The sequence below is a fragment of the Triticum aestivum genome, chromosome 5A, assembly GCF_018294505.1.
Source record: "Triticum aestivum cultivar Chinese Spring chromosome 5A, IWGSC CS RefSeq v2.1, whole genome shotgun sequence".
NCBI classification, from domain to species: domain Eukaryota; kingdom Viridiplantae; phylum Streptophyta; class Magnoliopsida; order Poales; family Poaceae; genus Triticum; species Triticum aestivum.
Genome location: NC_057806.1, coordinates 484,869,881 through 484,884,768, shown reverse-complemented (window position 1 = coordinate 484,884,768; position 14,888 = coordinate 484,869,881).

Sequence of the window (14,888 nt, the reverse complement as noted above, 5' to 3'; positions counted from 1 at the left end):
TAGTCCTACCTGACATCATATCCGAGGAACAATCCGCTTTTGTGCCTGGTAGAATGATCACAGACAATATCATTACAGCCTATGAGTGTTTGCATTTTATGAAGCGCAATAAGGCTAAGAAGAACCAATCTTGCGCCCTCAAGCTTGACATGATGAAAGCGTATGACAGGGTTGAATGGTCTTATTTGAGGGCAGTTATGATGAAGCTGGGCTTCAATGAACGATTGGTTGATATAGTGATGAGCCTTGTAACTACGGTCAAATTCTCAGTGTTGTTCAATGGCAAGAAGCTAAAACAATTTAAACCATCTAGAGGAATCAGACAAGGGGATCCAATTTCTCCGTGTTTGTTCTTGATAGCAGCAGAGGGCCTTTCATGCCTCCTCAAATCAAAAAGTGACTCATCCAATCTGAATGGTCTACAGGTGGCACCTACGGCGCCTCCGGCGAACCATCTCCTATTCACAGATGACAGCCTGCTGTTTTTCAAGGCAAATAGTGCGGAGGCAAATGAGGTGTACCATGTTCTGAATACCTATTGTCAGGCAACCGGTCAACGCATTAACTATGCCAAATCATCTATCTATTTCAGCAAAGGTGTGCTAGACACGATCAGACAGGAGATAAAAGATACTTTACAGGTACCCAATGAAACTCTTAATGAGAAGTATTTGGGAATGCCTTCTGACATTGGCAGCTCCAAGAATGGTGCGTTCAAGTATCTAAACGATAGGCTTTGGAGTAAGGTACAAGGATGGATAGAGCACACAATGTCCACGATAGGAAAGGAGGTTTTGGTTAAATCGCTGGCACAAGCGGTGTCTGTGTTCTCAATGTCATGTTTTAAGCTCCCGAGGGGACTATGCAAACATCTCAACATGCTAATCAGAAAGTTTTGGTGGGGGAGTAAAGAGGGCAAAAGGAAGCCTCATTGGGTGTCCTGGGAGACCATGACTCAACCTAAGGACATGGGGGGTCTGGGTTTCAAGGATTTTGAGCTCTTCAACCTTGCCATGCTCGCCAGGTAAGCATGGCGACTGCTTCAACACCCTGATTCTCTATGTGCCCGAATTCTAAAAAGCATATACTATCCAGCGAATGACATCCTTGATGCGAAGCTGGGCAGCCACCCGAGCCAAGTATGGTGAGCTATGATCGAGGGAAGGGATGTTCTAAAGCAGGGCCTTGTCAAACGGATAGGTAATAGCGCATCCACGCATATATGGGAACAAAACTGGCTGTCTTGGGAGGAGTTCCTCCGGCCCCTCGGCTGCCATGTTCAGAACCCACCTACAATGGTTTCCGAGCTGATCGTTATGGCCACAGCTTCATGGAACAGAGAACTAGTTCAGGCAACCTTTTTGCATATGGATGCAGAGATCATCCTTGGAATACCACTCTGTACACGCAACCGACCTGATTTCTGGTCTTGGCATTATGAAAGGCATGGATCCTTCACGGTTAAATCAGCTTACAAAATGCTTGTGGTGACTAAACAAAGAAGAGAGGCGTGGTTAAACGGAGAAGCTGGTCCATCTAACGCAAGGGCAGAAAAGGGAGAGTGGAAGTATATCTAGGAAACATCAGTCCCTGGGAAGATTCGTATGTTCCTTTGGAGATTATCAAAACACTCGCTCCCAACCAATGATGTACGAGCACACCGTCATATGGCCAACTCAAGCACCTGCGGTTTATGCGGGGTTCAGGACTCATGGCGGCACTCTCTCCTTGAATGCACATCTTCGAGAAGCGCTTGGGCACTAGCGGAAGAGGAGATCACATATAAAATCACATCTAATACCAAACCAAAGGTGAAGAGCTGGCTCTTTACACTTATGGGATTGCTGACACATGACCAATTTATCACAATGGTTGTAACTCTTTGGTCCATATGGCATGCTCGGCGGAAAGCTATCCATGAAGCAATATTCCAGAGCCCTCAAGCAACCCATGGCTTCATCGAGAGGTACTTGCAAGATCTGGCGATCATACAAAATACAGCTCAGAACCAAAACATTAATGGCACGGTGCCACGGCCAGTTCAGGCAAAACCAAAAAAACCACCTCCTGGACACCACAAAATCCATGTTGATGCGGGTGTCCGCGTGAGGAGAGGTGGTTCAGAGGTGGCTGTTTGTAGAGATGAAGGGGGCAACTACATTGGAAGCTCGGCCCTTGTAGTTGAAGGAGTGTATGATCCCCCAACACTGGAGGCAATAGCATGTAGGGAAGCTTTGGCCCTGGCGGAGGATCTGGGCATTCATCACTTCATCGTGGCATCGGACTGTCGACAGGTCGTGTTAGACATCAACAGAAGGGCACGCGGGGCTTATGGCGCCGTCATCAATGAGATCAACATCAAAGCCTCTACTTTTTCTTGTAATTTTTCTTTTGAAAGTCGTGCTGTTAATTATGAAGCACATCGCTTAGCAAAATTTGCACTCTCCAGAGGTCCGTGTCGCCATGTCTGGTATGGTGTTCCCCATGACCAAGTGTGTATCCCACTTCATGTGGAGTTTGATGAATAAGGTAGGTTTTTACCCCTCAAAAAAAACCGGCACGAGAGCTATGTGTCTTGCCCGATGATTTGTTGAGCAGGGAACTAAGGTAATCACAGTGGAGAGTAATTTAGACTAGTAGCATGCATATGTTACTAGTCTAGTCTATGTTACTACCTTCGTAATAGGTAGTGTCATAGGTATGGTAACATATACGTCTTCATTTATTATTTTGTAGACTAGTAACATATGCATGTTATAGGTGTGGTAACATATATGTCTTCATTTATTATTTTGTAGACTCATTTCACATTGGAAATCGCTATGTGATGGTAACATTGTAACGCCCCAAGACCGGAGCTTCAGATGCCTTCCAGGGTTTCCGGGTTTCGTCATGTGATTTGTTTGGTTCTTTGCATTCATCCTTGCATCATGTGCATTGCATCATGTCATCATGCAACCCGTTTTAAAACTCACTTAAATAAATTGCATGGATCTTCGGTCCATTTAAACCGAGGGAATTCACATGGTGATTCTCTTTAAAACATATCCTCCCAATAGTAGGGAGCTATATTAAACATTTAATTAATGTGGAATTACCTTGACACACGTGCAAAATAATTCCCATGTCTATTCCTGTTCGAGTTTGACCTTCAAACCTTGCCAATATCTCTCATCTCTTTTATCGAGGCTCCTCCTAAATTCTCAACATTTTTGTCCACTCCTAAACCTTGTCCTAGTTCAAACCATTTGAATTAAATTCAAATGAGTTTGAATTTAAATCTTGCATTCTTGCTAACTTCTATTTTCTTGGATTAAGCTCATTTTTCTGAGTCTGAGAAAATTAACCCCATGCTCCAATTCTTTCCCTAACCCTCTATTCTTTTTTTATTCACTAATTTTTTTCTGCTAAAGAATTAAGAGGGAAGAGAGAAGCCTAGGCCCATCTCCAGCAGCCCCGTCCCACCAGTGGCCCAAGGCCCAGCCGCACCCACCTAACCCTAGCGCTACCTTAGCCTGATCCCTCGCGCACCTCTCCCTCTCGATCCCTCCCTCGCGCCGCCAGGAGAGGAGGCACCGCACTCGACCCCTCCTCTCGCCCGTGACCCTTTTCCCCTGCTCGATCCCTTCCCCCGATCCACTTCTCTCCCTCGCGCTGCACCCCTCGCCCCGATTCCCTCGGCCTCGTCCTCTCTGTTGGAAATATGCCCTAGAGGCAATAATAAATTAGTTATTATTATATTTCCTTGTTCATGATAATCATTTATTATCCATGCTAGAATTGTATTGATAGGAAACTCAGATACATGTGTGGATACATAGACAACACCATGTCCCTAGTAAGCCTCTAGTTGACTAGCTCGTTGATCAATAGATGGTTACGGTTTCCTGACCATGGACATTGGATGTCGTTGATGACGGGATCACATCATTAGGAGAATGATGTGATGGACAAGACCCAATCCTAAGCCTAGCACAAGATCGTGTAGTTCGTATGCTAAAGCTTTTCTAATGTCAAGTATCATTTCCTTAGACCATGAGATTGTGTAACTCCCGGATACCGTAGGAATGCTTTGGGTGTACCAAACGTCACAACGTAACTGGGTGGCTATAAAGGTGCACTGCGGGTATCTCTGAAAGTGTCTGTTGGGTTGGCACGAATCGAAACTGGGTTTTGTCACTCCGTGTAACGGAGAGGTATCTCTGGGCCCACTCGGTAGGACATCATCATAATGTGCACAATGTGACCAAGGAGTTGATCATGGGATGATGTGTTACGGAACGAGTAAAGAGACTTGCCGGTAACGAGATTGAACAAGGTATCGGGATACCGACGATCGAATCTCGGGCAAGTATCGTATCGATAGACAAAGGAAATTGTATACGGGATTGATTAAATCCTCGACATCATGGTTCATCCGATGAGATCATCGTGGAACATGTGGGAGCCAACATGGGTATCCAGATCCCGCTGTTGGTTATTGATCGGAGAGTCATCTCAGTCATGTCTGCGTGTCTCCCGAACCCGTAGGGTCTACACACTTAAGGTTCGGTGACACTAAGGTTGTAGAGATATTAGTATGTGGTAACCGGAAAGTTGTTCGGAGTCCCGGATGAGATCCCGAATGTCACGAGGAGTTCCGGAATGGTCCGGAGGTGAAGAATTGTATATAGGAAGTCCAGTTTCGGCCACCGGGAAAGTTTCGGGGATCACCGGTATTGTACCGGGACCACCGGAAGGGTCCCGGGGGTCCACCGGGTGGGGCCACCTATCTCGGAGGGCCCCATGGGCTGAAGTGGGAGGGGAACCAGCCCCTGGTGGGCTGGTGCGCCCCCCATGGGCCTCCCCTTGCGCCTAGGGTTGGAAACCCTAGGGGTGGGGGCGCCCCACCTGACTTGGGGGGCAAGTCCCCCCTTGGCCGCCGCCCCCCCTTGGAGATGGATCTCCTAGGGCCGGCGCCTTCCCTAGGGGCCCTATATATAGGGGAGGGGAGGGAGGGCAGCCGCACCCAAGTCCCTGGTGCCTCCCTCTCCCTCCGTGACACCTCTCCCTCTCGTTGGTGCTTGGCGAAGCCCTGCCGAGATCCCGCTGCTTCCACCACCACGCTGTCGTGCTGCTGGATCTCCATCAACCTCTCCTCTCCCCTTGCTGGATCAAGAAGGAGGAGACATCTCTCCATTTCATACGTGTGTTGAACGCGGAGGTGCCGTCCGTTCGGCGCTAGGATCATCGGTGATTTGGATCACGACGAGTACGACTCCATCAATCCCGTTCTCTTGAACGCTTCCGCTTAGCGATCTTCAAGGGTATGAAGATGCACTCCCTCTCTCTCGTTGCTAGTATCTCCTAGATTGATCTTGGTGACACGTAGGAAAATTTTGAATTATTGCTACGTTCCCCAACACTCTCGGCCCCGCCACCAGGACCCGCAGCTCCGCCGCCTAGCGCAGCCGCCGCTGCCTCTCCCGTACGCCGTGCCACCTCTCCTCTTGCTTCTCCTTGCAGAGCCCCCCCATCGCCAGCTCCTCCCTCGAACGCCGACGAGCCTGCTCCACCGCCTCCTCACCTCCCATGCCGCTGCTGCGCCGTCCAGCGACCGCCACTGCCGGAGCTGCTCCTTCTGCCGCGCGCCACCCCGAGCCATCGAGCCTCGCCCTCGACTTCCTCCCTCGCACGGTTCCTTCCCTGCCTCCTGCTTGAGGAAACGACCAGCCAGTGCCTCCACCGTCTCTGCCCCGCGTCCTCAAGCTCTAGCACCGCGCCTCTACTCCGCCTCCTTCACCGATGCCTCAAGCCAACGCCGGCTTCCCGCACCGCTGCCAGGAACGGGTTTGCCGTCTGCCCAACTCCGGCCTCTCCTGCCGCAGTCTCGCACGCAGTCCTCGAAGACCTTCAAGGCTTCGATCCCCTGCCCGACGCCAAGATCGTAGCTCCATGTCCTCGTGGACGCCAAGCTCTCTTTTAGGGACCTCCTCAAGACCAGGAACGCCGTGACCGAGACCGGCAAGTGCCACCTCGGTCTGCAGCCCCGCACCACGCCCTGAACTACCTTGTTGCTGCCCACCCGAGGCCTCCTTGGTCTGGTTTTCAATTTGTTTTTGACCGGCAAGTTCGTCTTCACTGAACGTCCACACGACCGCAACCGGGGCCTCGTTCTGCTATGTTTTGGACACGCCGAGTTCCTCGAATGCACCGATGCCTAGTATGTCTCAAGACCCGGATCGACCAGTACCACGACGTCCGGAGCCCTCGGATCCGTCAAGTTCGTCTACCCTCGTGTGTACCACTACCGTCGCCCCGAAGACGTTGGAGTCATCAAGTACCTCTCTGAACGAACGTGAACGACTACCATCGCAAGAACGGGACCGGCAAGTCCGAAGACCCCAAGTACCATGACACCGATGACATGAACATCTATGGAAACTCGTGCTATGATAAACATGTACCACTACCGTCGTCGAGATCGTGAGAACCTCTACCGTCGACCCTAGAGCATGCGAGAACAACTACTTCCACTACGAATGTCCCAAGAATGTCTACTTCCCCTACACCGCATCGAACTCGAACCCCTCCGATAACGCATGCTTCGAAGGTATAACCTCGAGACAACGCCCGTGAACGAATGAATGCATGTTGTATGAGATGCACCCTTGTTTTGCCTTGAGTCTGAACTATCGGTGCAAGTTGCCCCTCTTTTGCGTTGCCACCGACATGTGGGAACTCGGTATCCGAGATCACCCCACCATCCTTGCATGACACACTCCTGTCACTTTCTTTTGCATCGATGTCTCAATGAGTTGTCGGAACCGGAACATCGCCGTGGCACCATTTTGTTATCGTCGCCGTGGCACCCCTTTTGTTTCCGCCACGATGACAAAATGCTTCATATCATGCTCTTATCAACATTTTCATAATTATTGCATAAAACTTGCAAATGCCATCCACAGCATGTTAACAACATCAAGAGTGTTTAAATTGTTGTTTGCTTTAAATTGCTAAATGCATATGTGGATTTACCAGAATTGTTGTTTGATGTTTCCGGCCCCATTTAAATTGCTTAGATTGTGTAGTTTACTTTTGCTTCATCTCTTGCCATGTTTAACAACATTTAATATTGTTGGGTACAAAAACGGGAGAGAACTAAATAATTATTGTGGTGTTTCGTCAATATGCAACTCGTTGCATATTGAGCTCCACTTAATTTGTAGTGTTGTTTGTGAACTTTGCCATGCCATGCTTCATTAAACCGGACATGCATGAAACTTGGTTGTGCATCATGCCATGATTATGTGATGGTTGTTTACCATGTTGTTTGCTTCTTTCTGGTGTTGCTTCTTCGGTTCAGTTCTGATAACGTCGCGTTTGTGAGGATTCGTTCGACTCCATCCATTTGTCTTCTTCATGGACTCGTTCTTCTTCCTTGTGGGACCTCAGGCAAGATGACCATACCCCCGAAATCACTTCTATCTTTGCTTGCTAGTTGCTCGCTCTATTGCTATGCCTATGTCGCGATACCTACCACATGCTTTATCATGCCTCCCATATTGCCATGTCAAACCACTAACCCACCTTGTCCTAGCAAACCTTGTTTAGCTATGTTACCGCTTTGCGCAGCCCCTCTTATAGCATTGCTAGTTACAGGTGAAGATTGGAGTTGGTTCCTTGTTGGAACATGATTATTGTTGGGATATCACAATATCTCTTATTTAATTAATGCATCTTATATACTTGGTAAAGGGTGGAAGGCTCGGCCTTATGCCTGGTGTTTATTGCCGCCCTAGTTTCCGTCATACCGGTGTTATGTTCCTTGATTTTGCGTTCCTTACACGGTTGGGTTATAATGGGAACCCCTTGACAGTTCTCCTTGAATAAAACTCCTCCAGCAAGTCCCAACATTGGTTTTACCATTTGCCACCTAGCCTTTTTCCCTTGGGTTCTGCAGACTCAAGGGTCATCTCTATTTAAACCCCTGGGCCAGTGCTCCTTTGAGTGTTGGTCCAAACTAGAGTCCTTTGCAGCGCCCCCTCGGGGAACTCGAGGTTTGGTTTTAGCTGTACGGAGCGCTCATCCGGTGTGCCCTGAGAACGAGATACGTGTGACTCCTATCGGTATTTGTGGGCACATCGGGCAACTTTGCTGGTCTTGTTTTACCATTGTCGAAATGTCTTGTAACCGGGATTCCGAGTCTGATCGGGTCGTCCTGGGAGAAGGAATATCCTTCGTTGACCGTGAGAGCTTGTGATGGGCTAAGTTGTGACACCCCTGCAGGGTTATGAACTTTCAAAAGCCGTGCCTGCGGTTATGGGCATATGGGAATATGTTAATATCCGGTTGTAGAAAACCTGACACTTAACTTAATTTAAAATGAATCAACCGTGTGTGTAGCCGTGATGATCTCTTCTCGGCGGGGTCCGGGAAGTGAACATGGTTCTTGTGTTATGCTTGAACGTAAGTAGTTTCAGGATCACTTCTAGTTCACGACCATGCTTTGCTTCTCTTCTCGCTCTCATTTGCGCAAGTTAGCCACCATATATGCTAGTGCATGATGCAGCTCCACCTCACTACCCCCCTTTTCCTACCCATAAGCTTAAATACTCTTGATCGCGAGGGTGTGAGATTGATGAGTCCCTGTGACCCACAGATTACTTCCAAAACCAGTTTGCAGGTGCCGATGATACCATGCAGGTGATGCAACCGAGCTCAAGGAGGAGCTCGATGAAGATCGTGTTTGTTATGTTGTTCCGTTTTCAGTTGATCAGTAGTGGAGCCCAGTTGGGACGATCGAGGATCTGTAGCATTAGGGGTAGTCTTCTTTGTTTTTGGTTCCGTAGTTGGACCTTGATTGTATCTGGATGATGTAATGCTTTATTCATGTATTGTGTGAAGTGGCGATTATAAGTCAACTCTGTACCTCTTTCTTATTCAGTACATGGGATGTGTTAAGATTACCCCTCTTGCGACATGCCGACTATGCGGTTATGCCTCTAAGTCGTGCTCCGACACGTGGGAGATATAGCCGCATCGTGGGTGTTACAAGTTGGTAATCAGAGCCTTCCCCGACTTAGGAGCCCCCTGCTTGATCGAATCGCTGACGTTGTTGAGTCTAGAAAAATGTCTTGAGTCTTATAGGATTATATATATCAGAGAGTAGGATTCTTTTTACTCCTCAGTCCCTAAATCGCTCTGGTGAGGCCTCCTGACGTAGAGTTTTGACTCTTCTCTTCTCAAATTTCACTAAATTTTTTTAGGATCATGTGGGTATCTTGGAATCGTTCTGATGGTTTTGTGACGAGAACATTGTTCTTGGTGCCTCCTGACATTTAGGGGTTGTGGCAGTGTCCCGGGGAGTTGAGCTCCGAGGTGTTGTCGTCACAATTCTATCGTTGCAGTTCTGGAATACCTAAGTTTCGCCGACATCGAAAATCTCTTTTATGCAGTTGTTGGTGAGATAACCTCGACGCCACCCAGTACTGTGGCGGGAGTTTGGGAGTATTGCCATAACTCGTATAACGGATGTTTTTCGAAGGTTGAGGTAAATGATTTCCGAAGGTTTCTTGGTTATGTGTTGAAGGATGGATACAGCTGGATGTAGGATTTGCTAGTTTTGGGTGAGATATTATGCTTCCCCTGTATCCCCAACACCTGATTGCATAACTAGAAAGTTTCGGGAGTTTATAAGTGTGAATTCAAGTAGCTCCTAGGATATCTTTCCGACAGATGTATGATATGAAATTGGGGTTCGCCGTCTAGTGGTCCGCCTATCCACGGTTGGTTTTACAGTGGTCTCGTTGTGTCTTGAAGAGTCCTTGGCTATGCTGACTCGGGGACGCTTCGTATGTCATGTGCACTTCCTTGTACATGATGGTGCTGTACGATCGAGCCCGTGTGGTCCCCACCACGAAAACTTCGGACAAAATCTCTATCATATGTTTGTTCCGGCTTATTTTGCGAGCCAATCCTTTGTTTTTGTATTGATTGTGGTATTCGAGTTGCTTCGAAGTCAAGTGTTGATTCCATACATTTCCTAAGCGGTGTTCTCATATTTCTATGGGAATACCAATTCTTCATGATAATCGAGATTGTCAGGCCAATCCTTTTCAACCGGTGTGCTTCTCTTCAGGTGGATCTGATCATTTCTACATTCGCTAGTTCAATTTTCAGTTCTTTGTAACAGTGTTTGTTTCATCCGTCTCCAAGTTGCCTTTGTTTTCCCGCCCACCCACCCTTTTTCTTCAAGGACTCAGGTTTCTTAATCAACTATCATGTTATTGATGAGAACTCTCTCCATTCTTTTCCGTCAATGTTCTTATCCGATGATTCTAATGAAGATGACAAAGGAAGCTTCAAGCTTATCATTCTTTGTTCTTTTATCTTCCCCGGTGTTTTCAATGCAATCTTTCGATGGTGATCACATCCTTTTCCTCGTTTCAAATGTGTTCTCATGCCGGTGCACCTCTTAATCATCCACTCTTGCTATTCTATTGTTCCGGAGTGCTAAAGATATCTGAGAAGGCTCGTCTTGTCATTCAAGATCAGTTCAACCTATTTCAAGGTTGTTATCTCATTCTAGCCATTTAATTCAACCAGTGCATTCTCTCTTTTAAATCGTTCTACGGTGTTTCTTTTGAGTGGGCCCTAACCCATAGGTCTTTTCCCAGGATCTTATCTGACTCTTCTAATTTTCCCGGAGTTATTCTCAAATTCATTTCAAAGTTTGACGTAAGGATGAGTTATCATCAGTCAAATGCCTTTCTCCAAGATATATCAAATTCTTATCACCATTGGTTCAACTTTTCTAATTTGCATCCCGGAGCATCTTAACAATTCATGGTGGTGTTTCTCGTCGTCATTCTTGGATTTTGAAGACCGAAGAAGAGTTTCTCTTAAATCTTGCTCCATTCTCTTCAAGATTCATGGTTCTAGATTGATGTCATCCTCTCATAATTGTTTTTCGATTGTGAGAATTCTTTTTACCCATCCGGAGAAATTCATGAGTCTTTTCAGTTTGATTCTCCGGAGCCCATCATCTCAGATTTATTCATTCTCAGCTTTCAGCTCTCATTCTCTAAATCTTACCGGTGCATCATTCAAGTATTCTCCAATCAGCTCGAGATCTCTTCGTTCACTTGTATATTAATCCCCTAAAGTATCTTCATTCGTTGTGTTTTGTGCCTTTGCTACTTTCATTTTCAATTCTTACGGTGGTTGGTTCAAAGATTTATCTTCCTTCATTATCATATCAATTCATTCGTTGTTTCAATCCTACCGGTGGTTCATTGAAGACCTTCTCAAGTTTAAGCTATATCTCTCTTAATCCTGTCTTCGAGAATAAGTAGTATGCCAAATCCGTTGCTTGTCATCAATTTAAATTGGTGAAGGATAAGCATAATGTAATTCTTATTCTTGTTTCATCCAAGTGATTAATTCCTTATTCCGGAGGTTCATCAAGATTCTTGATTTCATTTGTTCATCTTTCTTTCCGGAGTTCCAAGTTTTTTCTCGGCTATATCACCACGAAGCTCCATCTAAATCATCGCAAGGCTTCACCTTGTGTTTTCAACTTCTCTTTCCTTTAGTTTGATCATCCTTTTGTTTACCGGAGTTCTTCATGGAGGCTCTACATGATGGTTCATTAAGGATTCTTTTCATTCTTCAATTGTTCTTCAAGATATCTCTCGAAGCTATGATCCTCCAAGCTATACTTCAAGCATTCTTCATATTGCAATCCAGAGTGCAATTCTTTCTACCGTATCATTGGAGGTGGTATTATGTCATTCTTGATAATTTGAGTTCATGTTTCATGATTCACATGTTGTTAAGAATGAGGTATTTTAAATTCATCAACATCTTCATTGGAGTTATCTTGTGTCATGTTTCACCTAAAGCCTTCCCTAAGGATTGTTGCTATTTATGGTGCTCATAAATGACCCAAGTTCTTCATTTATCCTTCCGGTGAGATAAGTTTCTCATCTCCTTGTTCATATCTATCCAATTCTTTTTCCCGTGAGTGGCAGGTTGTCACCTCATAATTTGAGATGTATTCCATAAGACCATATCAAGCTTATTCTTTTCGTTGCTGGTTTTCCAACAACTCCGTTCTAGCATTTTTTGTAAGGGTGCTCTCTCAAGATCTTGTTTCCCTTCGTCCATTCCATTCTCTCATTCGTTCCGGAGACATTGGGATGTTGCTCTTTTCTCTCATCATCTCAAGTTGTTAGGATCGTGTTCTTTTCGTGCTTAACCATTTAACCGAAGTGTTGTGCCCTCTGCTCAAGTTCTTTTCATTTTATCAAGTTGCATATCACTTTTCAACCGGAGTGCTATCCAAATTTGTTCTTCCTTGGTCCTCTTTCCTAACGGAGTGTTTTCAACTTCGTTCATCTCCGTTGCGTTCTTTCTTTCAATTTGTTTAACCTTTTCAAGGTTCTTTGGTTTCACTCGTTTGTCAAAGGAGCAACTTAGTTTTACCTCTTCTCTTCCTCTTCCTTTCACTCTGGTGCCATCCTAGATCTCGGGACGAGATCCTCTCGTAGTGGTGGAGTGTTGTAACGCCCCAAGACCGGAGCTTCAGATGCCTTCCAGGGTTTCCGGGTTTCGTCGTGTGATTTGTTTGGTTCTTTGCATTCATCCTTGCATCATGTGCATTGCATCATGTCATCATGCAACCCGTTTTAAAACTCACTTAAATAAATTGCATGGATCTTCGGTCCATTTAAACCGAGGGAATTCACATGGTGATTCTCTTTAAAACATATCCTCCCAATAGTAGGGAGCTATATTAAACATTTCATTAATGTGGAATTACCTTGACACACGTGCAAAATAATTCCCATGTCTATTCCTGTTCGAGTTTGACCTTCAAACCTTGCCAATATCTCTCATCTCTTTTATCGAGGCTCCTCCTAAATTCTCAACATTTTTGGCCACTCCTAAACCTTGTCCTAGTTCAAACCATTTGAATTAAATTCAAATGAGTTTGAATTTAAATCTTGCATTCTTGCTAACTTCTATTTTCTTGGATTAAGCTCATTTTTTTGAGTCTGAGAAAATTAACCCCATGCTCCAATTCTTTTCCTAACCCTCTCTTCTTTTTTATTCACTAATGTTTTTCTGCTAAAGAATTAAGAGGGAAGAGAGAAGCCTAGGCCCATCTCCAGCAGCCCCGTCCCACCAATGGCCCAAGGCCCAGCCGCACCCACCTAACCCTAGCGCTACCTTAGCCCGATCCCTCGCGCACCTCTCCCTCTCGATCCCTCCCTCGCGCCGCCAGGAGAGGAGGCACCGCGCTCGACCCCTCCTCCCGCCCGTGACCCTTTTCCCCTGCTCGATCCCTTCGCCCGATCCACTTCTCTCCCTCGCGCTGCACCCCTCGCCCCGATTCCCTCGGCCTCGTCCTCTCGGCCCCGCCACCAGGACTCGCAGCTCCGCCGCCTAGCACAGCCGCCGCTACCTCTCCCGTACGCCGCGCCACCTCTCTTCTTGCTTCTCCTCGCAGAGCCCCCATCGCCAGCTCCTCCCTCGAATGCCGACGAGCCTGCTCCGCCGCCTCCTCACCTCCCATGCCGCTGCTGCGCCGTCCAGCGACCGCCACTGCCGGAGCTGCTCCTTCTGCTGCGCGCCACCCGGAGCCGTCGAGCCTCGCCCTCGACCTCCTCCCTTGCGTGGTTCCTTCCCTGCCTCCTGCTCGAGGAAACGACCAGCCAGTGCCTCCACCGTCGCTACCCCGCGTCCTCAAGCTCCAGCACCGCGCCTCTGCTCCGCCTCCTTCACCGACGCCTCAAGCCAACGCCGGCTTCCCGCACCGCTGCCAGGAATGGGTTTGCCATCCGCCCAACTCCGGCCTCTCCTGCTGCAGTCTCGCACGCAGTCCTCGAAGACCTTCGAGGCTTCGATCCCCTGCCCGACACCAAGATCGCAGCTCCATGTCCCCATGGACGCCAAGCTCTCTTTCGGGGACCTCCTCAAGACCAGGAACGCCCTTATCGAGACCGGCAAGTACCACCTCGGTCTGCAGCCCTGCACCACGCCCTGAACTGCCTTCCTGCTGCCCACCCGAGGCCTCCTTGGTCTAGTTTTCAATTTGTTTTTGACCGGCAAGTTCGTCTTCACTGAACGTCCACACGACCGCAACCGGGGCCTTGTTCTACTATGTTTTGGACACGCCGAGTTCCTCGAAGGCACCGATGCCTAGTATGTTGCTACGTCTTGAGCTTGCGTTGGTTTTCCCCGAAGAGGAAGGGATGATGCAGCAGAGTAGCGTAAGTATTTCCCTCAGTTTTTGAGAACCAAGGTATCAATCCAGTAGGAGCCCACGCTCAAGTCCCTCATACCTGCACAAAGCGATAGCTACTCGCAACCAACGCGATTAGGTGTTGTCAAGCCCTTCACGGTCACTTACGAGAGTGAGATCTGATAGATATAATATTTTTGGTATTTTTGGTATAAAGATGCAAAGTAAAAAGTAAAGGCAAAGTAAAAAGCAAAACTATATTAAAGTGATGGAGATTGATATGATGAGAATAGACCCGGGGGCCATAGGTTTCACTAGTGGCTTCTCTCAAGAGCATAATTATTCTACGGTGGGTGAACAAATTACTGTTGAGCAATTGACAGAATTGAGCATAGTTATGAGAATATCTAGGCATGATCATGTATATAGGCATCACGTCCGTGACAAGTAGATCGAAACAATTCTGCATCTACTACTATTACTCCACTCATCGACCGCTATCCAGCATGCATCTAGAGTATTAAGTTAAAAACAAGTAACGCCTTAAGCAAGATGACATGATGTAGAGAGATAAATTCATGCAATATGAAATAAACCCCATCTTGTTATGCTCGATGGCAACGATACAATACGTGCCTTGCTGCCCCTTCTGTCACTG